Genomic DNA, 23,164 nt, shown 5'->3' with positions numbered 1-23,164 from the left:
CCAAGAATCACGAATAGAACACAACACCTTGATGTAACAACACGAGGTATTTTAATGGCGGAGCTCCGGGTAGAAACGTATCTCACACAGGAGACAGTGGATTCGACCAAGAGGCTTGGAAGCTAGGGGTTTTTATAGAAAAGGAGTGGGGCTGGGGGAGGAATTGGCGCGGTTTTACATGATTGGTCCATTTAAACATCAGCAGCCTGAGGTCAGAGGGGTGGGAGATAGGGAAGCGATGGGCCTGCCCGGGCATGTCCTGGTCTGTTCTGCTATGTTCTCAGCCCCAGGTTTCAAAGCTCACAAACAACTCTTTGGGCTATTTGACATACATTACATGAATCACAGGTTTCAAGTTTTATTTCCTTTCAATCCACATGTTTCTAAGTTCAGGTATTTTCTGTTGACTGTCTGCAAAGGGTTTTACCACTCACAATATAGATACAACGCATTCAGCACAGTTGCATAGAGTCTAGTTCCTCAATGGAATTTCTGTATGAATCTCGGAGAATAGCAGATTATTGCCTTTTGTGCATCAGCTCTAAGTTAGAAACTGGCCATGGCAGATATGGATATAATTAAAAAAGAACAGGTTGTGAGGCTCGTGAGGTAGCTTGGTGGGCGAAGTGCTTGCCACAGCATCATAAAATATATTTCTGTCAATGCATTAAAATTTCTGGCTTGTACCCTTGAATAAGTATGAGGATTTTCCTTTGATACTTAAAATTCTGCATTGGTTATTCCTGCTTACAAAGGCATTATCATTTCTGAAATAGATTATCATTGTAAATGAAGACAAAGGTAGCATATTGTCTTTTCTCTTGCATACATTCCACAGAGCTAGCAGCTATGTTGAAGGAAGATGAAGGGTAAGTGTGCTTTTATTATAACAATGTAGACAATCAGCTCTGCTTTGTTGAAAATGCAGTTCTAATATTTCACCTATCAAGGTTGTTATCCTATGGCAGAGGGACACTTTGTAATAGCAATTGCATCTTCCTGTTAGCCTCATTCAAACAGAGGCAGTGCAGTTCTGATTGTTCTCAGGGCTTGAATGAACACAGGAGACAGGTCTCAAAATATTATTGCTTAATACTTGATGAGACAGGTCACCTAGCACATCAAGTAGTGGACTTTTTTCTATCCAGTAATACTAAGTGAGGTATCCCAAATCAGAATGATTAACATGTAATGCATTCATTTGTATGTGGATATTAGCCATTAAATCAATAATATCTAAGCTATGAGCTGTAGATCTATAGGAGTTAGGTATAGATATGGGACTGTAAGGAGGGGCACCAGGATCTCTCTGGGATGGACATATAGAATAGATTTTATGGGTAGACATGAGTGCAAGGGGCTTTGTTAAAATGAAGTTCAGATAGGGTGAGATGGGAAAATGGGATTGAGGAAAGGAATGCAAGGTAGACACATTTAGGACTTAGGGGTATTTGAAGAGTGATAGATAGTGCCATGGAGACTTCCTAAAACCTATAGAGGTGATTCTAATAGTCTCCAAGTAATGAGGAAGACAGAGTTTCAAACAGACATCTCCTCAGCAAAAAGAAGCTTCTAGTAGTAGAACTGGGTTACACCCAATTGAGTCATTAGTCAAAAGGTTCCCATGGAGATCCACACACAAACCAGGCTGTTGCTGAGACAGTAGATTGTTCTTTATCAACCGAAAGCAAGGCTCCATTGCTGAAAACGACACTCACCCAAATCATTGAACATGGAGTGGTTGAGTTGGCACCTACATAGAATATTTACCAATGTTCTGGTGTTCTTGGTGCTGGAAGTTACTCTGAAGACTGCCAAGAGATAAAACATAAACACCAGCACAGCCACAGAACCTTTCATCTGTAACCTGTCCTGTATGCAAAATACGTTAGAGCAATGGTGGTACAAAGCATGTGAGAGACACCAGCCAGTGTCTGATTTCAATAAAGGTCCATTCCATGAGATAAAACCTATACTGGACACCGCTTAGGTGACCAAGAACAAGAATCCAGATTGCCCAGAGACTTAGGGTGAAAACAGGTACTACTGGGCAAAACAAGCAATAATGAAATAACTGGTAATGACACTCCACCATCCTCCTAGATTACTCAGTGCCTTATCATTAGGTAGAGTATGCAAGAACTTGGAACACTCAGCCCTGAATGGGATGTTTCCATGAAGTCTCTTCCCTCTGAGCCCAGAGAATCTCAAGGATAATGAGCTAGAAACAGTGTGAGAGCCAGAGGGGATGTAGGACACCAGGAAAACCAAGCCCTCTAGTTCAACTGACCAAGCTCATAAGAATTCACAGACACAGATCAGCAAGCAGAGGGACTGCACTGTTGTATGTATTGTAGGTTTTCAGCTTAGTAGTTTTATGGAACTCCTGAGGGTATGAGTGAGTGTGCCTCTGATTATTTTGCCTCCTCCTGGGATCTTTCCTTCTATTATTTTGCTTTGTCCAACTTAGAAGTGATGATTTTGTTTTATCTTATTATGTTTGATTTTGTTATGTTTTGTTATTATCTCTTAAAAGGCTGTTATTTTCCAATGAGAGACAGAAAGGGAGATGATTGGATGAAAGAGGAGGTGGGAAGGAACTGGGAGGAGCAGAGGAAGGGAAAACAGGAATCAGGTTATATTATATGAGAACAGACTCTATTCTTAAAAACAGGGAAAATGAGAAAAAAAAAAAACTTTTTAGTGTTGTCTCTAAATTAAGCCCCAAATCTGCTTAAAATTCAAAGGCATACATGCTTTTATGTATAGCATAAAAAAAAAAAAGAAGCCTCTTGAGGACTTTGAATTATTTTTAATTGTCTTTCTACATTCTCTGGGATTGTTTACACTTCACATTTGTATTTTAATACACACACACATACACACACACATAATTATTAAGACTGCTTTTTTTCAATATTTATAATTTAAAATTTTATTGCACCCCAAGTGCTATATATTCTTTTTCAGAGATTTTTGACCTGTAGTTTTATGAGTTTATTTTTTACATATTATTGATACTATTCATCTTGCATGTATTGCTAGCAAGGAATCTCTCATTTATAGATATTTCTTCATGTTCCTTTGCTGCCTGGAAACATTTTAATTCCACGTAATCCTTGTGTCAATTCTTGATATTATTTCCATAGTTATCAGAGGCATTTTGAGTATCTGCATGCACCTGTAATTTATTTTCCTTCAACATTTTCAAATTTCCATGTTTTACATGAAGCTTTAATCCATTTTGGAATGAGTTTGTATATGGCTAACGATATGAATCTTTCAGAAATATATGTTAAGTTTTCCTGGCAGCATTTGTTGAAGACTGTTTTCTTTGGTATATATGTTTAGTATGTTCCACAAATATCTGGTGACTGTACCTAGTCTATAAATGGATGTAATATATTAAATTAAAAATGATTAAAACTCAAGGAAAGAGAACTAGAGAGGAATGTTGAGTCTGTCTGTTGTCACTCATGTTTGTTGTTGTAATAGGTCTGCATGTTTTTATGTAGCCTCTCACATGGAAATGAATGCCAAACCTGTTGCTATGCCATCCTTTGTTGCGGCCCGCCCGCGGTCCACAACACGAACGGTTCAACTGAGAATGGCAGTTCCCTGCAAAGAGAGGTAACTAGATAGGGCGGAAGAAACAATGGAGTCAAGACAAAACTCTGATCAAGACTCAATTTAATATTTCCAGACACTCAGTTTATAAAGGAAGGGGGAGGGAACCCAATTTCCCGCCAAGTAACTCAGGGTCCAGTAGCAGGACGAACACGTGTGTGCCTCCAGGCAGCAGAGGGCAGGTTCCAGCAGTGGGCGTGGCAGGACGAATGAGCCGGTAGCTCCACCCTAGAGCAGGCAGGTTCCAGGCTGGGGGGAAGGGAGACCACATTTCCCCCCATTAGATAACAAAACAAAAATAAAATAAAAGGGGTGGCCTGTGGCAGAAAAATTATCTATGTTCAATAGTTCTGCCTGAGTTCCTAGGGCTAAAGAAAAAACCTATTTCCGTGGGATTCCCTAACTTTTCTAATGGTAAACTGTATCTGGCTGAGACTGTCTTAAAAGCACTGACTGAAATACCAGCAGCCTACTGGGCTGTAGGCTCTGACTTTATAATGCTAATTAATGCTGAATAGGTAGCTACCTGTTTGCCTTTTAAGTAGGGCGTTGGAACCCTGGCTGAGTTTAGCTAAACAATTTTAGAATAACACTGAACTGATAATTATCCACAATTTTGGGTGACAGGCAGGGGAAACAGTGAGAAGCGATTAAGACTGGCTGGCTCCTAGTACAAGGCCAATTGGCTTTTTTATTTTTTGGGTGGGAGGCAGTGAAGGGCCTGCTCTTACAACAGCAAGGTCTCCAATCTCTCTCCCCCCTATTAATTAAGTTTAAATAGGCAATGCTCAACAGAGGTGATCAAATGATTTTCTCATCCGTAGATGAGTGGGCCTTAACCTTGACTTGGGTGGACATTAACCTGATTCCTCCCGTGAGTATTGTAACAACTCACATCTGTGGCTCTTGGTATCTTTTGGGGAGGGGAGGCAGAGCCGTAAGTATTTTGGTTTTTAGCTGGAGTCAGATACCAACCTCTTTCAAATCAGGTGTGTCGCACAGGGAACTCAGAAACGGTCAAACTGGACCTTCCCTCCGCAGTGATCTCCTGCGCCAAGCGGTACCCATACCGTATTCATATGATTATGAATCAGTATCGCAATTCTGAGTTATTGCGAGGTCTCTATGTGAGACTTGTCAACCTCAGATTTAGCAAGGCCTAGACAAGAATTATGTCAGTATTAACACCATTAATTTTGGTTAAAATAGGAGCTGAAAGTCTTTCCTCTTCATCCCTGTTATTCCCAGTAGCCTGAGGAACTAAGGACACCTTGCAGTAACAGCAAGGGTGAAAAGCCAGAGGCCAGTTAAGGGACTAAGCCTATATCTATCAAAATAAGAACTAATCTTTGTAAATATATATGAAATTTCTACTTCCCTAGCTCTCCTGGTAAATCTAAATCTTATCTTAGACTGAAAAGCCACATGCTGGGATGTCCCTGGAAGGGAGATTAGCAGAACCACCTGTTTGCTCTTAGGGGCGGGGCGGAGAACCGGAGAATGTAGATTGACCTGCTTGAGAGAAGGAAGAATACTAAACAATGAGAGTGTAGCAATGTAAATTTTCTGTTTGGAGAAGTCAAGGTACTTTATTTAGATGCAAATTGTAAAGCTAAAGCTTATCTCCGGCCTTTTGTAGGGGAATTGGCTCAGAGGAAACAGTGTTTTTTGAGAGCTTCCACTCCCAGCTCAAGAGGAAATTTTAGTCTGTAGAATGATACTTACGAGGAGAGACAGAATCTGTGTTTACCTGACGAATTAATCTCTCTGGTAGCCACCGTGCTTCATCTTCATCTCGTGAAAAAACACAAACCGAGCCTCTTCCCCAAATTAGGACTGGATCTGGACCCTTCCATTTATTAGTCAGGGGGTCCTTCCATTTTACCAATGCATAAGAATTAGAAGTAACTGGGTGCCAGTGGCGTTCCGCTGCAGACTGACCTTTAATGTCAGTTTGCAAAAAGTTTAGGACAAATAAGGTAAAGGCAAGGTGAGCCTTTGGTGACCTTGGGGGATATAGATGCCCCTCTTTTGTTTTAAAAAGCCAATTTTTTAAGGTGCTATGAGCACGTTCAACTATTCCTTGTCCCATGGGGTTGTAAGGAATTCCAGTTTTATGTTTGATACCGAATTCTTTACAGAATGTAATAAAGTTTTTACTAGAATAAGATGGCCCGTTATCTGTCTTAATAAGCTTAGGCAACCCCATGGTATTAAAGGCTTGTAGGCAATGATCAATTACGTTTTTTGAAGCCTCCCCTGTATGCAGGGAAGCAAAGAGAAATCCTGAACAGGTATCAATGCAAACATGTATATATTTTAGTTTTCCAAATTCTGCATAATGGGTTATATCCATTTGCCAAATATGATTAGGCATAAGGCCTCTAGGATTGACTCCTAGATGTGGCACTGGGGATAATGTAATACATCTAGGACATTGTTTTACAATCATTCTTGCTTGCTCCTTAGTGATTTTATGTCGGAGCCTTAGGGTGTGGCTAGAGAGGTGAAACCTTTCATGATCACGTTGGGCCAGAGCCACAGGATTTGAAACTAAGGCTTCTCCTATTAGAGCCCTGTCAATGCGGTCATTACCCTCGGCCAGAGGCCCAGGAAGACCAGAGTGAGACCGTATGTGGCCAATATAAAACGGATTTTTCCGGGCAAGAATGATGTTTTGCAATTCTGAAAATAAGGATCCTGATGGCGTATTGAAGTTAAACGTGCCACAGGTTTCTAATAAGGGTACTGATTGAGCAACATATAAACTGTCAGTAAAAATATTAAAAGCCTCATGTACAGACTGAAAGACCTTTAGCACTGCTGTTAATTCGGCTAGCTGAGCCGAGAGACCAGGAGTCTCTACAATAACCTGTTGATCATTAATAAGATATCCAGCTCGCCCTTTAGAGGAGCCATCAGTAAAAATCAATAGAGCATTATTTAAAGGCTGTAAAGAAGTCATCTTAGGAAATACCATATCATGTACATTTAAAAATTTTATTAACCTATCTTGAGGGTAGTGGTTGTCTATAATTCCACTAAACCCTATTTGTGCAAGCAACCAATCTGTACTATGCTGTTTCAGCCAAGTGTCTTGACTTACGCTGTAAGGCTGAACAATGATATCTGGCTCTTTTCCGAAATAAGTCAATGCCTGCCTTCTTCCAGTGATAATCATCTGAGCCACTGCTTCGTGATATGGCAAGATATTACGTTTGGGAGAAATCCTTGAATGTATCCACATTATAGGAAATTTTTGCCATAGCAGTCCCGTAGGCACATGAGTTGTATTAAAAATTAACAGGTGCAGCGGCAGGGAGTAATCTATATAGGTAACGAATTGCTCTTCAATAGACTTTTCCACTAGTTGTAAGGCCAGCAATCCTTCTGAGGTTAGGGATCTAGGGGAAGTGGGATCAGAACTCCCTTTAAGAATATCAAATAAAGGTTTTAACTCCCCTGTAGTAAGCTTTAAATAGGGGCGAAGCCAATTAATATCACCCAACAATTTTTGAAAATCATTTAAGGTCTTTAAGTTATCTCTACGAATAACGATCTTTTGGGGAAAAACAGCTTGATCAGTGAGTCTAAAACCCAAATAATTATAAGGATCCTGAGTTTGTACCTTTTCAGAAGCAATTTGCAATCCCTTATCAGCTAGGGCTTTTTGTAAACCTTTATAACACAAAAGCAATTCTTGGGGGTCCTTTCCCGCCATCAAGACATCGTCTGTGAAATGAACGATGTAAATATTTGGCCATTGTTGTCTAACAGGCTGAATTGCCTTCGCCACAAACCTTTGACATAATGTGGGACTATTAGCCATCCCCTGCGGAAGGACTGTCCATTGATATCTTTTCATGGGTTCCTTGAAATTTACAGAAGGAACACTAAAAGCAAATCTCTCACAATCCTTTGGATGCAAAGGGATGGTAAAGAAACAATCTTTCAAATCTATAACAATCTTATAATATCCCTTAGGAATGGCCACTGGGGAGGGGAGCCCTGGTTGTAAGGTTCCCATAAGTACCATGGTCTCATTAACTTTTCTTAAATCTTGTAACAGTCTCCATTTTCCAGATTTCTTTCTGATAATGAAAATGGGTGTATTCCAGGGAGAGTGAGACTCTACCAAATGTCCTGCTTCTAACTGCTCCTGCACTAGCAAAGAAGCGGCCTCTATTTTCTCTTTGGGTAAAGACCACTGATCTACCCACACCGGAATATCATTATGCCATTGAATTTTTTCCGCGTGGGATGCAGGCAAGATAGTGGTCGCTATTGAAAATACTTTAAACCTCTCATGTTAGAGTGGGGTTTAAGATCCTTAAAGGTCTCAATTCCCTGTCCTTTTTTTACTAGTTCACGAGCAGGCAGGAGTCCCTGCCTGAATGTCTGTCCAGTCACCATCTCCTTAGAACTGCACAGAACAACACCCATCTGTGACAACAGATCTCTTCCCCACAGGGTCACAGGCAAATTTGACATAACATACGGCTGAATCTTTCCTGATTTCCCTTCCTCATCTCTCCAGGTTAGCAATTTGGAACTACGTTTTGGGTTACTGGCGTACCCAATTCCTTGAAGATGAGTCAAAGAAGCAGTCAAGGGCCAGTTTGAGGGCCAGTCCTGCCCTCTAATAATTGTTACGTCGGCTCCGGTATCTATTAATCCTTCAAAGCCTTTTCCATCAAGAGTCAATTTAAGGTTAGGTCTCTGATTTGTGATGGATTTCACCCAATTTACGCCCGAGGAGTCAAAATTATTTTGTCCTTCCTCACTTTTAAGGAATCTATACAGTGACTGGCGTAAAGGGATCAAAGTAAGTTGAGCAATTTTTTGATTAGCAGGTATAGTTATAACACCACGAGAGCAAGCGGCTATGATTTTAAGTTCTCCCTCATAATCATTATTTATAACACCTGGAAAAATCTGCAGGCCTTCTACAATAGAACTGCTTCGTCCCAAGAGAAAGCCACAGGTTTCTGTGGGCAGTGGTCCAAAGACTCCGGTAGGCAGAGTTTGGACTCCCATTTCTGGGGTTAATACTGCGTGGACAGTGGAACAGAGGTCCAGTCTTGCATTTCCTGGGTTTGACCTGACAAGTTCAAGAACTGATCTTGTTGGCTGGGCAGCAGATTTATGGCCCCATAAGCTGTCCTCTTTGAGTAACTCGGGGCCTGGGGCTGACCCCTTTCCTCGTTTCCCGGCACCGGGCGGCTCAAAACCCTTGGTTTATGCTTACAATCTTTTGCCCAGTGGCGGCCCTTCCCACACTTGGGACAAATTCCTGGGGTACGGCCTGTTTGTCTACCCTTGGCGCCCTTGTTCTTAGGACAATTACTTCTAAAATGATCCAAACTTCCACAATTAAAGCATGCATTATTTTCTCGTTTCCTCGAGAACATTGCTTGCGCATGGGTTCCCTGCGAGAACTCGCAGGAAGGCCCGATGTCTGCGCAAAGATGGACATATCCCGCCAAATCTGTCTGTCCCTTATGCGGTTGAATTGCAGCTCGGCAAGCTGCGTTAGCATTCTCATAAGCCAGCTGCATAACAAAGGGACTACCTGTGTCTGGACTTCCAAGGATTCTACTAGCGGAAATCAACAGCCTGTCCACAAAGTCCTGATATGGTTCATCAGAACCCTGCCGAATGCTAGCTAAACTTCCACTAGCATCTCCTTTAACTGGCAACTTTCCCCAAGCACGGCGTGCGGCTGTCGCAACTTGCACGTACACTGCAACGGGAAAATCAATCTGATTTGTCTGTCCCTCATATGGACCCTCTCCTAAAAGCATGTTGGTATCCCAGTCTGGGTTACCAGCGTGAGCATTAGAAGCAGCAGTTTTCTTACTGGCGTCTCGCCATTCAGAATCCCAAAGCAAGAAATCTCCTCCTGACAGGGTAGCCTTGGACAGAGTCTTCCAATCTGAGGGGGTTAAGTTTGACTCCGCCACTGTGTCCAGTAATGCTTGAGTGAATGGGGCTGAAGGACCATATTGCACAACAGCTGCCTTTAACTCTTTTAACAACTTGAAATCCAAGATCTGGTAATGTCTGGTCCTAGCATCTTGCTGATCAACTGCCTCGACCACAGGAAAGGCCAGCGTATTAGACGAATTCTGTCCTTTCCCACGAGTCTGACTAACAACTCTTTCTAGCGGCACCTGGTGAACTACAGAAGAGTTACTCTTCTCCGCTTCTGAGATCTTTTTTAGTTCCCGAAGCTCATTAGTCAGCCTCTGAAGCTTAATTTCAAATTCTAACTCAATTAGCCGTGTGCCCCTATGCGTAGCACCTCCCGAAGTGGTGACTGTGGGTGGAGCGGGAGATTCGCAAGAGGACCAATTCTCATTAGGGTAATGGGCCATTCCTCTATCTGAGTGATTTTTGTTAAAATTCAGTCCATCATCAGAGTTTCCACAATTATCAATTTTTGAGTTAAGAAGATCTTTTCCTGAGGAGGCCTTCTCTGATAGGCACTCCTCCTGAGATACCACAAGCTCCGCCTGAGGGCAATTTAGCCCTGGGGAAGTTGCATTTTTTATAGCATCATTTACAAGCGCCCAGAGACCTAGGGTAAAATTATCTGTCTGAGCGATATTCAGGGCCTCACCAACTTTTTCCCAGGTTCCACAATCTATCGTTTCTTCTTCTTTGAACCATGGACAACAGCTATCTATCTTATCTAAAAAATTTCTTACTAATTGTACTTCAAGCCTTACTCCTTTTTCCTTAAGCAACTCCTGAAAACTAAAAACAATTGCCTGATCCATGATTTTGAACCCTTCTTTCTTCCACCTAAGCAGTTTTCTAAAAAAAAAACTGCGGCACACCGCCTGTCTCCATATCTAGTTCCGATTTACGAACTGCTGACCCCAAGCAGAACCAGTGTTGGGTCAGCACTGCTTCAAACTTGCTCGTATCCTACTGCATCCCCAGCAACATTTTACAAAACTGAAATTTTTTAGGCTAGCGCTAGCATGTGTACCTGTCCGTTGCTCCGATGCTCCTCCGATACGACGATTCTTTCCTTTCTTGTGGAGCTCCACACAGCAATCGTTTCTCTTAACATCTCTCTGCCATTCTTCAGGTCCCAGTTCTGGCGCCAACTGTTGCGGCCCGCCCGCGGTCCACAACACGAACGGTTCAACTGAGAATGGCAGTTCCCTGCAAAGAGAGGTAACTAGATAGGGCGGAAGAAACAATGGAGTCAAGACAAAACTCTGATCAAGACTCAATTTAATATTTCCAGACACTCAGTTTATAAAGGAAGGGGGAGGGAACCCAATTTCCCGCCAAGTAACTCAGGGTCCAGTAGCAGGACGAACACGTGTGTGCCTCCAGGCAGCAGAGGGCAGGTTCCAGCAGTGGGCGTGGCAGGACGAATGAGCCGGTAGCTCCACCCTAGAGCAGGCAGGTTCCAGGCTGGGGGGAAGGGAGACCACAATCCTTCACATGGGCATGGCTGCCATGCCCATCTCTTGATAGTGTACTTCAGTCTAGCTCATACCAGAGTTACACCTGGCATGATACTGCTTGAATAAGTTTTTCTCCTCTATAGTTATTTTGTTGTCCAGTACTGAAAGAATTGTTCAGTGAAGTCTTCTCTGTGTTCCCAGAGTACTCTGTGCAGGGAGGATTATTTTGTTCTAGAACTCTCTAGCAGCAGACACAGGTGAGATCTTTTTAAAATGACTTCTTTCCCCTGCTCCTAATGAGAAGAGTGATTTTTCCTTGAATCCCTGATTCCCCGCAAGGGTAGCTACTAAGTGCAGCTTTATCTCTCACCCCTTTTCCTCTTATGATCTTCTTCTACTGAAACCTCAGTGAAATGTAGCTGTGGTATTTTGCCATATCTTAAGCCATGGTGCTGATTCTTTGTGTCTGTAGTCACTGGCACTGGGCACAGAGTCCAGCTGAGGCTAAGCATGTCAAAATGGACTTTGGACTGAAAGAGTAAAATTACTGAACACCTGAACTTTTCCTGAACTCTCTTACCCCTCCCATCCGGAGACTGTTCCCGGAGCACTCCTGAACTTTTTACCCCAAGGTACCCCCTCCCAATTGGAAACTGCTCCAGGAACATTTTTTAGATAAGGGGTCTCCTGAAAAAACCTAGTCCTACCCCTCCTAACTGAAGACTGTTCCAAGAACATTTTTGAGATAGGGGCCTCCTGGTACTATCCCGGAATGTTCCAATAGATCGAGTACATTGCCAAAATATAGGACACGACCCCTTGGTTATGTAAAGCCCCTTGGCAGAACACCTTGGTGACGTAAAACTTGTACTTTTCCCTTGGCTATTTCCTATAAAAGCCTGTGAAAAGTTTGGGCCAATTGCCGAATCTCCTCTGCACCTTGCTGCATGAGTTTCGACCCCAGATATCTGGTATATGTGCTTTTTATGTTCTTTCTTGTCGTTGCTGTATTAAATCTTACTCTCTATACATCTTAAGTTCGGTCTCAGTGTCTTCTTGGGTGCGCAGCTGACCCGAGGCTTGAGTAAGTGCCTCCCTTTGGGAGTTTTGGAGTCTTTCATTGGACTTTATATCTCTTGAGTTTTTCTTTCTTAAATTTCCTTTCTTCCTTTGCTTTTGAAACTACTGTCAGGTATGTCACTGCATATCTGCCTTCTTAATCCTCCTGGATAATTCCCTGTTGATTTTAGCAGCCCATGGGTATACCATGCAAGGGTATCTTACCTTCATCTGTTAAGATTTGTTTGTAGTAATTTAGGCCTTATATTTTAGACTTAGAAAACTAAATTCCAAGTGTGTCAGCTCACAACAATTGTGATACCAGAGATCTGCTGTGTTTTCTGAAAAGTGAGTTTAGAGAGACATTCTTTCTTGGACAGGAATACAAAAAGTTGTTAAGCTCTTAAATTCCACCTCCTATGTGACAGCACATTGGTGTAGGCTCCATGTTAGGACTGATAATCCCTTTGCCCAGGGGGCTTCCTACTGGCAAGCTAACTGTTTGCATTCATTCAGTAATAATCAGATTTTCTAACAATTACAGGCAGCTGAACAAAGAGAAGCTAAAAGCTTTGAATTTAATTTTGAAAATACCATGCAATTGAGTTATTTTTCTATCAAATTCCAAAGCAATCATAATTATGTTTGATCTTTATTCAGACTGAGTCCTTAAAAGCATGTGAATAGACAATATTTTTCCTGTGTTCATATGAAGAAGAAAAGTTTTCCACATCATGTTATGAACCATAAAATGTTATTCTCAGATAAAACTGCAATTCATTTTACTGAGTCAATGAATTTTAAACACAATTTTGTATCTGCTGATGCAAATACTGAGATTAAATATCAGTGAAATTGTTAGTACTCCACATTAATTATAGCCATTCTAATTAAATTATGTTGCAGAAATCATAAAACAGTACTCAATACAAAATCATTGACAGCACATATTGTAAGATCACTAATTAAATTTAGTCTAGAAAAATTATTATAACAGTAGAGCAATTATATTCTTTATCATGATGAAACAATTAAGTCATATTTAATAATATCTCCTTGAGATGAAATAACTATTTTAGAAAAAAGAAAACCAAGAAATGTACATACATTGGACTAATTTAGCAAATATTTTTATTTATTTATTTTTGTCGAAGTCATATTATAGATGATTTAGAAAGATAATGTTCATAGCTTATGTGCATGCACATAATATGTACTTGAAATTTTTATTTTCATTAGTTTTAATGAGGTAAAATAAGAGATTAATTTTGAGATTTAATTTGTTATTTTTAAAGGAGACACTCTCTTTTTTATCCTGGCCTGCCATAATTACAATTATGTTTTTACTCAAAGCAACATACTGAGTTTCACTGAATCAGCCTAGGGGAATAGTTTGAGGTTATGGCAGACATCTGCTTATTCAGAAAAACATACAGAGGATCAAAAATATTTAAAGTCATTTTGTCATTGGCATTTCCTGAGAAATAGATTCATGCAATAGATTCGTTATTGAGATGGATTTCTTTTAGGGTTTACACTCCAGGGGTGTATCTCATGTCTTTTGATGGAGGTCAGCATCTTACACTGTCAAGTAATAATGGGATTTTCACTGTGAAAACCTGAGAAAGTTAGTGAGATGATTAGGTAGAGAGGCTTTAACATAACTGTCCATACTCACTACAGTTCCATTGCTACAGGCACTGGTAGAACCTTTCACTCTTGAGCAACGTTGGTAAGTATTCCTGATTTGCTTAATATATTACATTTGTTTGTTTTTGGAGTGAGATGAGAGAAAATGAGACTACAGAGCCCTTGGCAGCATCCATCCTGTTTACTTGCCTGAATTTCATTTTAGAAACATCAAGAATATGTTTGTCCCTTGGGCCTTTCCCAAAATAATATAAATATAACATAAATGTGTAATTGTGTTTATGTCTGAGTGCACATTATATACTGATGTGCACTTATGTAAAAAGGACGTACAAGTATAGCTAAACATTCACACCCTTGACAGGAAAGAAAAAGCAGAGAAGGACAATGTTTTCCATGGTCAGAACAGCTGGAGTGACTTAAATAATGAAATGACAGATCATTTGGAGCCTATCTAGAAGAACTTATTAACTCTGATTGTTCATTTTGTGCTAAAACTTTTATTTTTTTTAAATGTTTTTAGTTTATAATATTAAAATACAATTACATCATTTTCTTCTTTCCTTTCCTTCTTCCAACTCCTCCCATATACCCTCCCTCATTCTCTTTATAACATATGACCTTTTTGCTTTAACTTTTGCATACACACACACACACACACACACACACACACGCACGCACACATACAAACACACACTTAAATATATAAATGTATCTTCTCAGTATGTACAATGGGATTTGTGTGTTTAGAATTTAAAGACTATTCATGTTGCCTTGCATAACAATTGACCAAATATCTCCTAGTAGTCTTCTGATAAAATATAAAGGAGGCCATGACTTTGGCATGTAAATTTGGGTTCGGGAGAAGAAAGAGAATCATTAAGTAAATCTTTAATATTTGTTGTTTCATTCTCAGATTGTGTTTAACAGTGTGTGACTTTGATCATTCTAGATCTGAAAAACAATGTATATCCAATTACAGAGCATTGAATTTGTTAACTAGCATCTAGAAGTCATTTTTCTACAGTAATGTCTCAAGGTATTTAACTAGATTTTTCTTAAATAATTTTACTTTACATTATTCTGCTGCTTGATCCTTCCTTCTTGCATACATTTAAAAATATTTCCAACAGCTCATGCAGAACATAACAAAGATGAAGGGTTCATGGAAAGACCTAAAGAAAACCTCCAATCTTCCAACCAAAGGAGAAAAATCAATTAGAGGAGATAGTAGAATATAGGTAACATAAAAGAGAGGAGTGTGTAAATGGAAAAGGGGATTGGGAGAAGATTTTTTGGTTATACAAATCTAAAGATATATGAATTAGCCTTATAGAAATCTATTAGTTTGTAAGCTAAAGTGTGTGTGTGTGTGTGTGTGTGTGTGTGTGTGTCTTTGAACAAAAGTGCCCTTCATGGTTGGACAAAACTGCTTCCAAAAGATATAGGATATTAGATAAAAATTTCAGGGCCAGACATGTGATAGGTACTTCTGATTGGTCACAGAAACTCCAGAGGCATACCCTCATAATGTAGGTATTGCTATTACAATTTGTTGACAACCATAAGTAATGGGTAAGAAATCACTTATTTTTGATTCAGGACATAGAGAAATCAACCCCAAAGTGATCAAGAAGTTCTTTCCCTGATGGCTATCTTACATAATATCATAGGCTGGAAGGAAAGAGAAGACATCAATAGTCTTATTCACCACTGGTGTCTATGTGACCTGCTGTAAGTCTCAGCTGATACAAGAGTGGTGCAATCCCTATGGGCTTAACTAACCACCTATTGATTGGATATGAAACAAGCTCCACAGGAGGGATTTCATTATTGGTATAGGAAACCTGATCATAAAAACTCATGACAAGAGAGATTACAGCCTGTAGATGGGACCCCATCATTGTTAGTCTGAATGTTAAGTAATCATGGTAGAAAAACTGCATACTACATTCAACTTTGGTCAGAAAAGGTTCGAAGCAGCTGCCGTCTCCTCCCCTCCCCTTCTGCCTCCCCCTAACCCCCTTCCTTTTCCTCTTCCTCCTCCATTGATGTTTATTGGTTTTAGAGACAGGGATTTTCTATACAGTTCTGATTGTCCTGAAATTCACAATGTAGATCAGGCTAGATTTAAACTCATGGATATCTGCCTGCCTCTGCATCCTGAGTTCTGGGATATAAGAATGTACCTACCACACATTGACAACTTCCTTTTTTTAAAAAATATTAGATATTTTCTTTATTTACATTTCAAATGTTATCCCCTTTCCTAGTTTCCCCTCCAAAATTCCCCTATCCCCTGCCCCCACCCTGCCCCCTGCTCCCCAGTCCACCCACATTTGTTTCCTGGCCCTGGCATTCTCCTATACTGGGGCATAGAACCTTCACAGGACCAAGAGCCTCTCCTACCATTGATGACTGACTCATCCTCTGCTACATATGAAGCTAGATCCAAGAGTCCCACCATGTGTTTTCTTTGATTGGTTATTTAGTCCCAGAGAGCTCTGGGGATGCTGGTTAGTTCATGTTGTACATTGACAACTTCTTTATGTCATTTTCTTTTATGAAACACCTCACTTTTTTTCAGAAAAGCTTCTTTCTGCAACAGGGAATAAGTTTTACAGAGACATATAACTAACAGGGAACTTTACTGAAGGGGAGGCATTAGAATGTAAGATGAAGTGGAAAGCTGTAAAATGATAATTTTGGACATGACAGGGCCGTTACATGCATCCCTTAATGGTAGCTGTGATTACTTGTATAAGGTTTGGAGATTATCAAGTCACTCAAAATTTCAGCATGATAGTTTAGAGGTTCTGAGGGTCTTATCCTGTTGGATGAACTATTGTTTGTTAATGACTGATGAGGGAGGAAGAACTTTAACTCCGTTAGTGTCATTGCCACTGGTTGGTGCCTGTGCTTCAGTATTTGGCCATACAGCTGGATATATAAACAGGACCAATTAGACTCAAGAGGTTATTAATAAGCATAAAACAAAAAGAAGACAGAAAATTGTGAGGGAAAATAACTAGGGCATTAGAAGGTCTTGAATACAAGTAGGACTGAGTGGATATAATGAAAATACATTGCACCAGTTAAAGTTTTCCAAGAATAAAACTGTTCTCCAAAGGAAAAATAGATAATACTCAAGATTAAACATTTCGATTAATGTATGATTTTTTGTTGATATTAATTGAAGTAATCATGTAGTATTTCAATAGATGCATATCAGGATGAACTGTTAAAATCAAGATCATTAGCTCAATTAAGTGTTTTGATGTGGAAACTTCAAGTTCTTTTTTTCTATTATATGGAATATATATGGCTTAGTGTAAACTACAGTCACCCTTCAACATCTGAAACAGCCACTTACACTTACATGTGTCCTTATTCTGCTTAGAAGAAACTGACACCAGTAAAGTCTAATAATAACGTGAAACAGTGTGCAAAATTTTCCATGCTAATGTAAATCAAAAGCAAGCTAGGACATTTAGTCCTAAAGGAAAAATGATAAAAACGTATCAGCAGATAATAATCACGGAATCAGTTAAACAAGTTAATGAGTTAATGCATTCATGTTTAACCAACATTGTCAGATCAAAGAGTCAGAGAGGTGCTAATACTAAAACACTGAGGAACTTCAACAGCACACTTTGATCAATGCAAAGACCAACCATACAAAAATCAAGAGTTATTAAAGTTAAACTATGCTATATATACATTTGTGTGTAGTACGCATTTACGGAAGATTTTGGTCAACATATGCAGACATTTTATTCTCTGTATGAAATGTATCAATCTAGCTCCAAAACTTATAATCTAGTTGATTGAAGCTTACTGTTCAACACTATTAAACATCATAAAATAGGCAATCCTTTAATAATGGAACTAATCTAATTATACAATTTATATAACATAAACACAAATGTTTGTGTGTCTGTAGGATAGACTGAGATAATTTTGATAAGGAATATCTCCAAATATAGATTCTATGTGCTGTGACAAAAGCAACAGGATTAAATATTGATAAAACAATTGGCTATAAATTATACTACATTATATAATATAAAATAAATATTAATAGTATGACTAACAACTAGAAAACTACCAAGGTAAAGTCAAACATGAATGATGAATAGAAAAATATAGTTCAAGGACCTATGGTCAGTATCACTCACTGGAATTTGTTAGTATCCATCACCTAGATTCACTCAAGTAATAAAACGTTAACATAAGTCCTAGGTGAAAATTATTAACATTTTCCTAAAATTGTGACATTAAATATTTTCTGAATGAATTATTTCTCTAAAACTTGACTGTCAAAATCCAAAACACGGGCTGGTGAGATGGCTCAGTGGGTAAGAGCACCCGACTGCTCTTCCGAAGGTCCAGAGTTCAAATCCCAGCAACCACATGGTGGCTCAAACCATCTGTAACGAGATCTGACTCCCTCTTCTGGAGTATCTGAAGACAGCTACAGTGTACTTACATATAATAAATAAATATTTGGAAAAAAACACACGCACACACACACACACACACACACACACACAAAATCCAAAACACAAATATGAGGATACTAAAAGGTGTTAACTTTATGAAATTCATAAATCATGAGGGCTTTTTCTTTCTTTTTTTTTAATTTTTATTAATTTATTTTATTATTTTTTTTAAGTTTTTGTAGACTGGGTTTCTCTGTGTATCTCTGGCTGTCCTGGAAATCACTCTGTAGAACATGCTGGCCTTGAACTCAAAAATCTACTTCCTGTTCCTCCCAAGTGCTGGGTTTGAATGCATGGGCCACTTTAGTTCAGCAACTCTACAACTATGAAACACCAAAATTTAAACCCTTAAATTAAAAAAAAAAAAAAAAAAACAAATACTCAAGAATAAAAACAAAAACAACAAGAAAAAAACCCTAAGAAATACATTAAAATACTAAAAAACAAAAAACAAAAACAAACCCTGAAACCTAAATAAAACCCTAAAATCCTAAAATGCACTAAGATCCTTAAAAATCCAAGAAAAAAAATAAACACTAAAAGTAAACTAGAACCCTGAAAACCAATAAAATACAAAAAAACAAAACAAAACAAACAAACAAACAAAAAATAACCCTCTAAAACACTCTTCTAAATACCCTAAAAAGCCGTTAACGAAAACACTAAAATTCTAAAAAGAAAAGTAAACAAAACATGAGGGCTTTTTCTTATTTAAAAATTAAATAAGGGAGTTTGTTGTTGGTGTTGTTGTTTTAATTGGGCTGTTCTGCCACAGAAAACAGGGTTAAATTTCACTCTACATACATCTCCCAGTTCTGTGATCTTGAACTTCTTTTTGTGCTTGGAGAATTTTGGGAAATTTGGGCTGTTCATGAGCTAATCAATTTAGCACACTTCTGTGGATATATCCTGAATGCACTGAGATAGATATAATTCTGTATATTACATCATATTCTTTTACAATCACCATTATTTTCTCCATTTTACAGGCAGGAAACTACCTTCAATATATGATCAATCTTGACACCAGGTTAGAAGAAGCTACTTGGGTAGTAGTGGGTTCTTGTGTTAGAATTTCTTGATTTCCAAAGCTTTGATGCCTTAGTAATCTTTGAAATATGAAATATTGAGGAAGAAAATCATAATCGAATTTTTCTAGTGATGATGGATCTCTGTCATGTGTACTTCCAAGCACTGTATGGAATGTTATAGAATATCCATGCCAAAACCAAACCAAACCAAACAAGCAAACAAAACAAAAATAAAGGAAATGTCAATATAGTTATTGGAAAAAAATCCATTCTCTTCTCTGAAGCACACACACATAACATTCATATTCAAATATACTCATAAAGCAGCAAGGTTTCTTGAAAATGTATTTTTACACACCTCTTGTCATTAGCCAAAATTTGTCTGGTAACACCTACTTCTGGAAATGTAGCTTGGTATCAAATCCATCATCACTGCAATTCTGGTATATGCAGACTACCTATTTTACCAAATTCAGACTCAGAAATCACACAGAGAGCTCATTTTGAAAAGTCAAGGTTGGACAATAAAACTGAAGGGAAATTTATGGTTGATCCATTAAATTTTAGTTTCTTGTTTTATTAGTTGCATACAGCTGCACGCATAAACCCTGGTTCATTCTTTAAGTGGAAATTGACTGTTAGACAAAAACTTCTCCAGTTGTAACAGAAGATAACACCATTTAAAGATGCTAAATGGAAGTGTGGAAGGATCCTGACATACTAATGAGGGATAGAATGGTTCAGTTTCTTTATTTAGGATGTTAAGCCACACATTGTTACAGAAATGCAAATAATTCTCTCAAGAGCTTCTTTTTAATATGTTCTTTTAAAGAGTTAGTTAAAAACCATTCCAAATCTTTATATTAGGTTTGATGGTTTGTTATTAGCATATATGTATATGTACACACATTTTTTGAAGAAAGATAACATAGAGAATTCACCATATATTGTCTGGGAAATACTATTTGTAATATAATCCATTTGACTGTGAAAGTCTCCTGGGAGAGTAAATGAATAAATAATGTGTGTCCTAGTTAGCTTCTCAGTTGCTTTGATAAGTATCAGGATGAAAAGCAACAAAAGAAATAAAGGTTAATTTTGCTCAGAGGTTGTAGTCTATCATCAAGGGAAGCCCAGGCAAGGACTCAAGGCAGGAGCTTGAAGGAGAAATCACAGAAGGGTGCTGCTTACTAACGTGTTCTCCACGGCCTGCACAGTTTGGTGTTTTATACACCTCAGGTTCTTCTTCTCAGGGATGACACTACTCACAGTGGGCTGCCTAATCCCATTTTCAACCAGTAATCATGAAAATGACCCCACAGACATGATCACAGGCCAATTTAATGGAGCTAATTGTTTGAAATTATTTTTCTCAGGTGTCTCTAATTTGGATTGAATTTGGAAACGTTGGCAAAGAGTAACCAGCACAATGATTGAAAGAAAATGTTTTATTATTGCTACATATTTCAAATAATGCAATACTGTATAATCACAATTGGTAAGGGCATATAATGAAATAACCATATGAATAAATAAAATATCATTATAAAATTAAACTATGCCTTAGTCTTCAATATTGGTAAATGCAGTCACTTGGAAAGTGGCCAAAGATGCTTGAGAATAAAATGAGACACCTGTATGTCATTAATTATTTTTAAAGAGGGTAAATAAATGTTTGTATGTGGTTTTTATATGTTAACATTTATAGGACTGGTGTGTAATATATCTTGGTGTGTAATAATTCCAAGATCAAAGGTCAGAACTGGTCACAGTGATAACATGAATGCCAAAATAAAGTGGTATTTTAAAGCTGAGGTTGTTTGATAAAGCCTCTATTGCATGGACTCATCCTATTGTGAGAGGGGAGAGAATGTGCAATAAATCTGTCTTATGTGAGAGGAAATACAGGAAACAGATTTCAGTGTTTTCTGAAGATACAGATAATAGGAAAACTAAAGTTATTTGTTACAGATGTGATCATTGAAAATGTAAAAAAAAATTCTATCCATATCTCACTTCTTACAGAATTATAATCTATCAAAACAGAAAGATTTTACCAAAGAACAGGTTTCAGAATTTAGCTTCATGTGATCATAGAATGATGTTGTCACAAACAGAACAGGCCACTCTCTATATATCTTAGGCTGGACAAAAGTCCCCAGGAACATATTTAAAAATGTCATGTCTGATAAAGGTTCTTACTCTGTACTGGCTTACATCTGAGGAGGATATATGAATTGAAATCTATGTAAATTGGTGATAAACAAGATGTTTGTTGTATAGTCTTATAAGATAATGTAGATGACAGCAGTTTTGTGTTCAGAGGTCTTAAGTTTCTCAAGAGCCTTTCTTTATGTGTATTTTGATTAACCTGAACATCAATGTTGGTAATAATTAGTATGCTGTGTGAGTACTCATGGTGAAGATCTATTTGAAAGGAAAAAAGAAAAGGATAAAATATGTTCATTGGTTTGAGGTGTAAGCTCAATTTTTATGTAGCTTGAGGTTTAACAACTTTAGACTTCTAAGATTTACTAAGACTGATTTATCAAGTTAAGGAAGATGTAAGGTAGAGCATATGCAGGACGCATTTGTGAGTTAAAACAGCATTCTGTTATTTCTACATACAGAATCAATGGAGCCTGATCATTTTACACTTCTAAAGGATAGAGGTGGACAAAGTTTTCATCCTTATCCGTTAGTGACCATGGTTATTTATTTATAGTAATACAAGGCAGACTAATAAAGTCACTCTGATAAATGTATGAGTTTGTTCACTTGTCTATATGTTCCTAAAATTGAAGGTAAGATTTTAAGAATTTTCAGTGCTATCTAATTTTTAGGACAGCATGTTTATGTTGAGTGAGAAACATTAAATACTCAGCATTTTCAGTTGGGTAGTAATTTTTACTTTCATGTTAGGTTTAAATATAAAATATAGTCTAAGTCAGCTCTTTTAAAAACATGGGTTGCACTAAGTCTTCATAAAATAAAAACTGCTTTTACAAATTACAAAGTATAGTTTTTTTTTTAATTTATTCACTTTGCATCCTGCTCACTACCCCTCTCTCAGTCACCTGCTACAACAATCCCTTCCCTATTCCCTTTCCCTTCTGCTTTGAGTGTGTGTGGGCTATCCCTCACCCACTCTGACAAACCAAGTATTCGAGACTAGGTCCATCCTCTCCCAGAGGCAGACACAGCAGCCCAGCTAGAAGAACATATTCCACATTCAGGCAACAGCTTTTGGGATAGTCTCTGTCCAATTTATTCAAGACCCCCATGAAGACCAAGCATCCCATGGGCAAACACCAATCCCTGACACTATTAATGATACTCTATCATGCTTGAAGACAGGAGTCTAGCATGACTGTCCTCTGAGAGACTCCACGCAGATGCTGACAGATGTAGCTCCCACAGCCAAACAATAGTTGGTGCTTGGGAACTCTTATGGAAGAAAAGAAGGAAGGATTGTGGGGGAGTAGGGACAATGTGAAGGGGATAGGTACTCCACAGGAAGACAACAGAGTCAACTAACCTGGACACTAGGGTCTCTCAGAGACTGAACCACCAATCAAAGAACATACAACATATATCTAATAGAGACATACTAGAAAAAAAGTACAAACTCTAATGTACCTGGAAATACTTTTGCAAGGCATCTTAGAGTATACATATATTTTTATAGTAACTGATTATCAAAAAATTAAGGTAAGACTTTAGTCTTCTCTTTAGAGAAAAGCCAGGGCAAACTCTACTTTTGAAAGAACATGAAGGAGTTGTCAATCATAGAGTTAGTCCCTGGATATACATTGCCATCCCAATCAGAGCTGGGTTTTATTTTTTCAAGGAGACTGCTACAGTCACT

The 23,164-nt window shown here is 38.5% G+C and overlaps 1 long non-coding RNA gene across 1 annotated transcript; it reads left to right on the top strand.

The window, feature by feature from the left end:
* The first annotated feature begins 11,982 nt into the window (after positions 1 to 11,982).
* Positions 11,983 to 20,831, top strand: LOC110290949 (uncharacterized). Its single transcript, XR_015046695.1, has 5 exons — positions 11,983 to 12,025; positions 13,811 to 13,845; positions 14,716 to 14,802; positions 19,255 to 19,295; positions 20,673 to 20,831. It is a non-coding gene; the product is annotated as an uncharacterized LOC110290949 (long non-coding RNA).
* The last annotated feature ends 2,333 nt before the right edge of the window (positions 20,832 to 23,164 follow it).

This window comes from Mus caroli, unplaced genomic scaffold (genome assembly GCF_978045245.1).
Source record: "Mus caroli unplaced genomic scaffold, Mus_caroli_1 scaffold_1, whole genome shotgun sequence".
NCBI classification, from domain to species: Eukaryota; Metazoa; Chordata; class Mammalia; order Rodentia; family Muridae; genus Mus; species Mus caroli.
The sequence above is the reverse complement of the archived record's forward strand: the minus strand, read 5'-3'. Positions and strand labels throughout refer to the sequence as shown.